The 10640-nt window shown below is 38.9% G+C and overlaps 1 long non-coding RNA gene across 2 annotated transcripts; it reads right to left on the reverse strand.

Moving 5' to 3' along the window:
• Nucleotides 1-8302: 8302 nt before the first annotated feature.
• Nucleotides 8303-10434, reverse strand: LOC148153448 (uncharacterized). 2 transcript variants are annotated; one of them, XR_015761664.1, is made up of 4 exons: nt 10319-10434; nt 9551-9999; nt 9416-9468; nt 8303-9267 (listed from the first exon to the last, which is right to left on the reverse strand). It is a non-coding gene; the product is annotated as an uncharacterized LOC148153448 (long non-coding RNA). The 2 variants fall into 2 exon arrangements; XR_015761663.1 differs by lacking the exon at nt 10319-10434 and having other exon boundaries at nt 9551-10108.
• Nucleotides 10435-10640: the final 206 nt, after the last annotated feature.

A 10640-nucleotide genomic window follows, 5' to 3' on the forward strand; every position in this document is an offset into this window, starting at 1 on the left:
GGCGGTCCACCAAGCAGAGTACTATAAGCCTGGCGGTCCACCAAGCAGAGTACTATAAGCCTGGCGGTCCACCAAGCAGAGTACTACAAGCCTGGCGGTCCACCAAGCAGAGTACTACAAGCCTGGCGGTCCACCAAGCAGAGTACTACAAGCCTGGCGGTCCACCAAGCAGAGTACTATAAGCCTGGCGGTCCACCAAGCAGAGTACTATAAGTCTGGCGGTCCACCAAGCAGAGTACTATAAGCCTGGCGGTCCACCAAGCAGAGTACTATAAGCCTGGCGGTCCACCAAGCAGAGTACTATAAGCCTGGCGGTCCACCAGGCTTTACTTGGGCCCCCACCAGGCTAAATGTTGTTTTTTAAAACACCAGTTACAGTAAAGATGGATTACGCTAGGTATATACAGTAGTTGCACCAATTGCACCATTCCTTCACCTGCCTGTTGGCCTCACGTCATTTCAAAATTATGATGCCTGCCCAACCCCATCTGAATTTTTGTAATTTAAAAATTCATGGTCCCTAGCGCCCTGACCACCGGGCAGCAGGATTTCTGGGGAGACCCTGCTGATAATAAGCTGGTCTTCAAAGTAAATATCCCCAGCATGTTTTCTTCATTTTCGCTAATGTCATCAAGAAAACCACTAACATATCCAAAGTATGTCTTCAAAAGCGTTAACTGCTGGTTTGATACCAACTATCTGAAAACCTTCAAACTATTCCTTCACCACCTGGAAATCCCACTTCGGATAAAAGCTAAAACAATGTTTTAGAGTAGGTTGTAGATATTATTCCTTATCGACACTAACATGCGTCTTTTTTCTTGTAGTGCAACTTCTAACGGTGAATCTTGGTAAAGACTTTCTGTTGTACCGGATCGTCCCCAAAGAATTTACGTGACTTTTCATTCTATGCAGTGAAAGAGACCCACAGCAGAGTAAATTTAAGCAAAGTACCCAGTTCCAGCGAGTCCGATGTGAACGCTTCTGATGTGGAAATGAGCTTCTCTTTCACAATGCAGCAATTTGTTTTCTGTGTCAATACCTTGAAAGCAAGGCAAGCCACTCTGCTTATTTCAAGACTCCAATCGATCCAGAGAACTCTATACAAGCCAAATTGCCTTGGAAACAAGTAACACTCATCACTTGCATTCAGGAGACTCAAAGACTGAAGACAGCTGAAAAAACTGGCTGAAGATGAGCAGTTTTTGCTGTTTCACCTTAAATGTGGCTGCCTTTCAATTACCATGCTCTCCAATGTTGTTATTCCGCTGTGCCTTTTGGGAACTGGGTGACTGCTTGGGAGGATTATGATAAAATTAGGTCATACACACAATGAAACTGCTGCAGTTTGTCATTTTGCACTGTGCTGCCATGTTACCAACCCATAACAAGGTCGGAAAATGCCGCTATGGGTCTTTTTTTTTTCCTTCAATAATTTAAAAAGCAAACTGATAGCTGCAAAGCCCCTACCTCACCTTATACCCAAACTGCCACTGCTGGCAATGTTGCTGACAAACTGTGGTGATACTGGATAATGACTTCTCTCATGTGGTGGAAAGAAATAACGGAAGACGTTATTAGATTGGGAGCTAATTTAGAATCTGAGCCAGCTTAAACCGAGACTTTATCTCACCGGTGCAGCAAGTCAACGATGCACATAAAATCACCTCATGCTGTCGGGTGTTATCGTGGAAGTCTTCATGTCTTAAAGGTGGGGTTAAGCATCCTCTTCATGTTCATTTTGGTAGAGGAAGCACACAGCATGCCTGAGCTTTACATTATCTGGATTTATGTGTTATAAATCTAGAAGTGATTATCTGTCTGACTGGAAAATGAAGCTTATTGTTAAAACTTTTTTTTATCCTTTAATTTTATTTAAATCATGTTTATTTTAATTGGCTTGTCTCTTCCATCTGGAGGTCTGAGTTACAGTGGTCTCGTCTTCAGCTTGCCTCTTATTGCATCTGCTCCTTGTTTCTGGTGAGTACACCTGTTTCCACTTACCTAATCAGTCTGTGCAGTACTTCAGTTTTCTCTCCACTCTAGTTAACGCGATGCTGTGTTCCAGGTGTGTATGCGGCGCCTTCGCTCTGCTTGGTCCGTATTGCATCAAATACAATTTTAGTTTTTAGACTCTACAACCTGTTTAGATGTTATTAAAGGCTACAATCAATGTTTAGCGACATAAACCCCATAATTCTTTAAATGAATCATAATGTCAGATAAGTAATTTTACAATAAAAAAATTCACTGCAAAATTAATTTTTGGAGGTTGCTTGTTCCTGTAGATCATAAGGCTCACACTATTTTCTAGAAATAAAGACATTTCATAATAATGACTGATTAAAATGGAAAACCAGTGTACCTACTGGTCTTCAACTATGTGAAATGAAACTGGGAATGTTCAACTGATGATTATCAGGCACTCCTGCTCTCAGTTAAGTGGAATGTTAAATGCAATGCACCTGGCTTCTAGTTCCCACCACTCAGCCCTCTGAAAATTTCAAAGCCAGCTCTTATCTTAAGGATCAAATGTCCTGTAGAATTGTGGTGTATTACTTTTCCAAAACCTTATCATCTCCTTAGTCATCTCCTTTGGCAGGAGCTTTTTAAGTGCTATCAATGTAAGGTGTAGCTATCTAGCAAGAAAATATCAAAATTATACAGGATAGTGGATCCAGAACACCCACTATCCAAATTAGACCAATTATTGTTTTTGTCTCATTTAACAAAAGACAAGTTTAGTTTGTCTTAATCATTTCCTTAAAGACTAGCAGTGGTCTCAGCTTTACTTTAAACAGTTCAGGTTTGACACACACTCCTTGACAAAAACTGAAAAAGCCCTTCAGATTGAAGCAAACTGAAAACCTCACATCAGACACCAAATTCAGTTTGACTACCAAGCTGCATGTTGTCATACAATGTTTAGACTGGTCACAACACGTGTAAATGGCAGCTTGGCATTGATTAAACATGCCTACAGTAGACTGAAGTAAATCTGCATATACGCGAGACTGACTACAAATACCTGTTTTAGTATTTTAACCACATATACTTAATATGCAATATTACTACACACATTTGAAGCTATCATGGCAGAAACAAATGCCTAGAGTCGAATGGCAGCTCTGCATATCGTCATCTTTCTAAAATAACGGTCCAAGTCATTTTTTGCTAAGATTATTTAGGAAAAAAAATTATTTTGACAAAAAAAATAAATACTTCGGCCATTATTTAGGAAGGTGACAATATGCTAGCCAGTAGCGTGTCACGTAGCATTGCGCTGCCCCCTGGTGGAGCAATGCTCTGATGATGAGCCATATCATCCCTCTACGTTCCCAACACAGTCAAATATTTCAATGACCATCAAAAGTGTTTGTAAAACATATTTATGCATTATTAAAAAAAAATACTAATTTGTTACAAAACCACACAGGAGGTCACAAGGAACACAGAGGGTCATGGTGTGGAAACACCAGCCATCTCTCACAACAAGGTAATGCTATTTGGTTACCTGAGCAGACACGAGATTGGCGGTGGCTGCATCATGCTGAGGGAAAGGTGTTCTCTGGCAGGGATGGTGAAACTGGTGATGTGAAGATGGATGGAGCCAAATACAGCACAACACTGAACAGGAGTAAAAGAAACCGTTGGTAATTGCTAAGCAGATGGTTTCAGCTTTTAAAGTATGGCCAACAAACACATGAATAACCAAACTCAACCTGTGGAGGCTTTTACAAAGTGGAGTCACCTTTCAGGTTTGCCTACAACTGCATTTTTTACATCCCCATCTCATGCAGCTTTACTGTCCTCACCTGCAGCTGACTAATGATGAAGAAATGCCATCAAAGTAGCGTTTTAAAGGGCACTTCTCTCACACAGACGACTGTGCAAAGATGCTCCCCAGGGAGACTTTCTTTTATTTTTAATCTGCTTTTAAAGTCGCAGAACCTTAAAAGGTGAGAAGAAAATCTGGTTCCCTTTTCTGCCATCACTCTGTTCAATATATTGAAGGTTTATGGTTTTGATGTGATGTACAACCTCCTTTCTGTGCAAAAAGGCATGTTTACAAATAGAAATATTGACAAAAACTTACTGAAAATGACACCAACAGATCATAAACTGGATTATCATGGGTTTCAGACCAACATCTCCAAGCTGCTTGAAGTAAAGAGAACTTTACTTATCTTTTTTGGAAGACTCAAACTGAGATACTGAACAAGGTTTTTAAAGCTTTTTTAAAATTTGCTCTCCCCTTACATCTTGTTTCCAAATGCACCAGTTTTTCTTTAGAGCAAATGCAGCTCCAAAAATATATTAAGACTGTAAAGACTTATACTGTAGGCCATTTAGGTAGACAAACGTCTCATTTTAGTGTCATTGAAGCCATATGTCCAGCAAGGTTCAATCAGGGATGTAAAATTAATTTATTATCCCCACCATTATGCTGCTTGTGTCCCAGTGTTGGGTAGCAGCTGGGTAATCACACCTATCTGCTGGAGGCATTTTTAATCAACAGCTATAAGGAAAGTGCAACAATGAAATCCTGTTAACTCTGCAACCCAGATGGAAACCATCCGGTGTTAATGACCCTATTCAGGAGCAGCATTGTGTTTGTGTGACTAAGCTTATGAATTTTGTTCCTGAATGTGATGTTGTCGTTATAAAATCATGCAAAAATACAATTTTAATGTGCTTATTTTTCAATGTTTTTGTAGAACATCGTTTAATGTGAACTGCAACTGGGTACAGGTTTTTCGTTTCAAATTTCTTTTTGGGTCAGTTTTTCATGACATTATATCCGTTTAAGAACAAAACAAATGTCTGCTCGGTTTTATTATCTTTGTTTCCAATAAATCATAAATAATAGGGTGCAGCACATAGTAAAAGGTTTTTCGTTTTCTTTAATTTAGAATACAGGAAAATCCGGAACTGAATGTTTGGTTAAAAACTCATCCTTTAAACCACAGTTATGTTTTTTTTTTCTTATAAATCGGGAAACTAAATACAAAGAGCAGACATTTCTTAGTGTTTCAATCAAAATCCCAACAAAATGATGCTGTATACGTTAGACAATCTTTTTAAAAATATAGATTACATGCCTCCTTGTATATTGTGTCAGGATGATTTTGTTGTGTTTCCAGTTTGAATCCAAACAATTAATTTTACACAGTAAATTTATTTTATACTCCCAGCAAGAAAACTTTGACTATAATCTTTACAAATTAAGCAGACTATTTAAAAGCCATAAATGACATTGTAAACTGTTGAACAGATTTTTTCCCCCCTAAGTATTCAAGTTATCATTAGTGAGTTAATCTAGTTGATTGGTCTTATCAATCTACAAACAATTAATTGTTAAGTGGCCACAGGTGGCCATTTTAATGATTTCAAGAAAGCAGGCCGTTTTTACATTATAGGGCTATTTTTTTATATGCTTAATTTTTTTTTTTTTTTTAAATGACCATTTCACATTTTGTCAGCCGCTTTACATTCCCACTGAATAAACACAGAACATTGTGGCTTTTGTCACATTAATAAACTTAGACATATTTATAAAATATAACAGGAACCTCTTTAGTTGCTGGATAGAAAAATAAAAGATAAGGATAAAATATGCGAAACACACCATGAACAGAGAGACGTTAATACTGAAATGCCACCTGAATGTTAAAACTTCGCTCCATGAAGTGTATTTACTCACAATTAGCCCTTAAAACTATCATGTTTTTACCATCATGTTACAATTTTTCTCGATTATGCCTCCGCATTCAGTCATCCTCACCTTCATAGCAAAGCAGTAATTTTTGTTAAAGTTGACGCTGCTCCGTCATGCAGCTCGGCTGAGTTGAAAGGTGAAACTTAAGGAGCTTGTTGGGTTTTTATATTTCAAAACAGAACCACATAACGTGCATTTTACAAGCCGCACAGGACTCTTGTTTGGACCGTTTCTTTTTCCAGTTCCGTGTAAAACCCCGCCATCTTTCCTCCTGGCTCCGCTTAATGATGTCCAGCTGCGCCCTCTGCTGGATGGCGGGAAAACTACACATAACTTTTTCTAACCTAACATATTGCGAACATACCAGTATAATACTGATCCTTTAACTACGCTGACACAGTTAGGGTTTCCTTGGCTGTTATTGTGTTGTAGGTTAAAGCCAAAATTGTCTCAAATTGTAAAGCCATTCTACGGTGGCCCTGAGGTGCAAAACACTACAACATTAACAAAGCACAATTACAAATTACAAAATCACTACAACATTAACAAAAACACAACGACATTAACCAAAACACAACGACATTAACAAAAACACAACAACATTAACAAAAACACAACGACATTAAGAAAAACACAACGACATTAAGAAAACGGAAAAGGTAGGTCCCAGTGGAGACCTAAGGAATCGCTGATTGGACTACAGCTCGTTAGAAAACGGAAAAGGTAGGTCCCAGCGGAGACGTAAGAAATCGCTGATTGGACTACAGCTCGTTTTACTTCTGAACCGGAAGTTTTTCTGGAGACCCTTTTCACGTTGATGTCAGACAATGGGCTCTTTGCACCTCAGCTTCCGCGTTCGGGGTAAAGCGGCTCAATTGTTTCCGATCCAATACAAATATCATTTACATTAGGTGCTTGCAGGGCTTGGCCAAGGTTTGTACATCGATCCGAAGCCCCAACAAGTCAGCTGGAGAAAGGTTTTAAGATGTTCGCCTCGTTATACATTCACTGACACGAAGGTGAGTTTTACTTAAACTTTGTGGCTAACATTAACGTTAGCTTATGCTAGTAGGCAATATTCTCGGACATTGTTCTTGTAAAATGTGCTATTTAAGTATCTAAACATTCTAACGGACAATGTATTTATCTTATTTTCAAGTATATTATGTGTGTTTATTGTCGTTAGTGTCACAGACTAACGGGGTTCGGTTGGTTCGGGCTTTTTACTTCCGAAGCCTGACGAAGCTCAACAAGCCTCATAGCTTGACGTAGCGCAGCTCTGGTGTCAGAGATCTGGTTCAGCTGTTCAGGTTCAAAGTTGCTGCTTTTAGAAAAATATGACCGTGTTGCTTCATGTCTCCGTGTTATTTCGTTTTATTACCTTTGCATGTTTCTTGTGAAGAGCTCAGATAGGACGGTGTTTACAGCAGTATGTACAGGCGGATCAGTTGCTCGGCTGTCTGGCTCTGGTCTGCTCTCTCGTTCCCATAAACTCTTTAAGGCTGAATATAGAAGTGATTCCATGGAAATAACTCAGGGAGGCTCCTTTATTTACCATCCGTGTCCCCGGTAGTTTTAGGCTGACCCGGAGTGAAGTGAAGGCTGCAAACTTTGCTGTGCGGCGTTAGCTGGTAGCGACAAGCCATCTTCTTAATTCAGAATCGCTTGGAAATTAACGAAAACTTAAAAGCCCATTATATTAGGAAGACAACAATGTTAATAGTATTGTTTATTTGCATCTGAAATACGACTTGGTCTTTTCTACCAGTCATGGTAACTCAAAGCGGAAAAAAGTGAGCCGCATTAGCTCCTGGAGATGTGACGTCAACGCCTTAGGTGCAAAGAGCCCATGGGCGCCGTAACTCGAAGAGATGTATCTTTACTTCTGGTGTGATTTTGCCTCGGGAAACCTGACTGAAAAATTCACGGATACTCATTAGCTTAAAGATATACTAAAAGGTAAGGTTAATTACAACAGCATTTACGTGTTAGCCCTTATTACTCATTGTCAATCCACCATTCTCTAACTGTATATATAATAAACAGCCTCCGATCGGAGAATAAACCAGCTAGCAGCTGCTTTAGCCACAGTTAGGAAACGTATACACACCCCTGCCTGTCAGTGCTGTGTTGTTAAGTTTCACTAAAATCACTGACATCTTCCAACAGTTGTTTAGAAAAGCATTTTAAATATTGACTTACTGGGAATTACTTAGCAATAGTAATTTGTTAGCTGGCTAACATTACGTAGCCTTTCTGTTTTGGAAATAGAACGTATTTAGGCTCTAATCTTAATCAGATTTTTATAGTATAGACTGGGGTTGCCGCCTGTCACGTAAAATGCATTATCGTCACCCTCCTCATGTCATACGCTAGTTTCACCACCCTCTCAGTAGCGACATTACCTGTAGTCTCAAGTCCAAAACCTGACAGCTAAACTGAGAAGTCAAACTCTTGCTAAGATAGAGACACGAGTAGGAAGATAGATAGATATTAAAGTTTCATTGGAGGAATGTGATGAGCTCTACTCACATATGTTGGAGCCTATTAACCATTAGATTAATTTATTTTTTGCTAAATTAATTTTCGCAGATCTAGGTTATGTGAATGATAGATCTATTGTATATTTATTTATGTATTTATTTTTGCTTAGACCCTCTTCCTTGTCAGTCAGCCTCCTGCAGTGATTAACAGGCAGAAGCAGCTGCTGGGGTTGATCTGATTGTTTGGTGGAGGAGTGAGGAGTGAAAAGGTTTTTGTACCACAAATTAACGTTTATATTTGAAGTCAACTCAGACATTATTTTTTGTTACTTTTATAAGTAAAAGAAACCCCTTTCAAACAGGAGAAGTCTCTGCGAGTGCTTTTCATTTTTTCTTTGAGTGAGTTGAAAACCTCCTAAAAGACTACTCTTGCATTTTTTTTTGACTTTATTATGATGCAAGAGTGGCCATAACAATATATATTAGCTCATTAACTTCACATTTCTCCAATGAATATTTATCAAAGGTTATGATTAGAAGGATAAATTTCTTTTACTTTGTTTTCCTGCGGTTGTAGACTTGGCAGTAGAAAATTGATAATATAGGAATAACACCTTTATATCCCTTTTAACAGGTTACACTTGATTCTGCTGTGGTGCCTGTGGAAACGAAGTGCATGAAGTTTGTGCTCAGCTAGGAAAACCCTGTGGATCACATGGTGGGACTTCTGCTTCAAACTGCTCACTACAGTTTACCATTGGCTCTGTCACCCACCAGTTCACTGCAGACTGGCACCAGTTCACTGCAGTTCACTGCAGACTGGCACCAGTTCACTGCAGTTCACTGCAGACTGGCACCAGTTCACTGCAGTTCACTGCAGACTGGCACCAGTTCACTGCAGTTCACTGCAGACTGGCACCAGTTCACTGCAGTTCACTGCAGACTGGCACCAGTTCACTGCAGTTCACTGCAGACTGGCACCAGTTCACTGCAGTTCACTGCAGACTGGCACCCGCCAAGGATCCTACATGGATGTCTTCTTAAGTTGTAAACCCTGAGTACATACTGTTAAAATAAAAATATACCGTTTGTAAATAAATTTTCTCTATCAATGACTTAAATTGTTAACTGTGATAATTATGTTTGTGTAATGTTATATATATATATATATATATATATATATATATATATATATATAAAATTCCCTTCTCACCCTCCGCAGGTGGTCTCTTTCATCCTCTGAGCCCTGGGAGCTTGAGGGTTCTGCTGCAGTATGTATATATATATATCTATTTATATATATGAATCCATGTACAGTGTTTAATGTTTGCAAGAAACGGTCACAAACCTTATGTCTTTGTTCCACAATGGCAGCTTTAATAAGCTCCTCTCCTTTCTCATTTCCTCTCCTCCACATACTTCGTTGCCAGATGTGTAAGATTTACAAAAAAAGCAATTTAAATGTAAAAGTTGCACATATGTAGATTACTCAAGAGAAGCTATTTACAATAGTTTTTACAGAACTCTACACAACATCAATTTATTAATAGATACATATTGATATTAATTAAAGGATAGATACACAAAGATTTCATTTCTAACAGCTGCAGTATTGAGTGTTCATCCAAGAAGTGTGACTTGCAGGAGCAGGGAGGCTCTGTACTGGTTTGTCTCCTTTTAAATCAAGAGGCTCATGATAGTTTGATGTTAGGCAGCAGATGTCCCACAGCTGATTGACTGAACCTGCCATGGACAGAGGAACAAGACCATCCCAGATATGGTAGGCTAGGTAGGCTACTGTTGAGAAAGATGAACAAAACAATATGAGAAATTATGAATCACATCAGAATATGTAAATTATTTGGCAGATAGCGCTTAAGTCAATATTTAAAATGCTTTTCTAAACAACTGTTGGAAGTTGTCAGTGATTTTAGTGAAACTTAACAACACAGCACTGACAGGCAGGCGTGTATATGTTTCCTAACTGTGGCTAAAGCAGCTGCTAGCTGGTTTATTCTCCGATCGGAGGCTGTTTATTATATATACAGTTAGAGAATGGTGGATTGACAATGAGTAATAAGGGCTAACACGTAAATGCTGTTGTAATTAACCTTACCTTTTAGTATATCCTTAAGATAATGAGTATCCGTGAATTTTTCAGTCAGGTTTCCCGAGGCAAAATCACACCAGAAGTAAAGATACATCTCTTCGAGTTACGGCGCCCATTGTCTGACATCAACGGGAAAATTTCTCCAGAAAAACTTACGGTTCAGAAGTAAAACGAGCTGTAGTCCAATCAGCGATTTCTTACGTCTCCGCTGGGACCTACCTTTTCCGTTTTCTTAATGTCGTTGTGTTTTTGTTAATGTCGTTGTGTTTTCTTAATGTTGTTGTGTTTTTCTTAATGTCGTTGTGTTTTTCTTAATGTCGTTGTGTTT

Source organism: Poecilia mexicana, unplaced genomic scaffold, assembly GCF_051168715.1.
Source record: "Poecilia mexicana isolate PSO_F unplaced genomic scaffold, ASM5116871v1 scaffold_20, whole genome shotgun sequence".
In the NCBI taxonomy this organism is placed as follows: domain Eukaryota; kingdom Metazoa; phylum Chordata; class Actinopteri; order Cyprinodontiformes; family Poeciliidae; genus Poecilia; species Poecilia mexicana.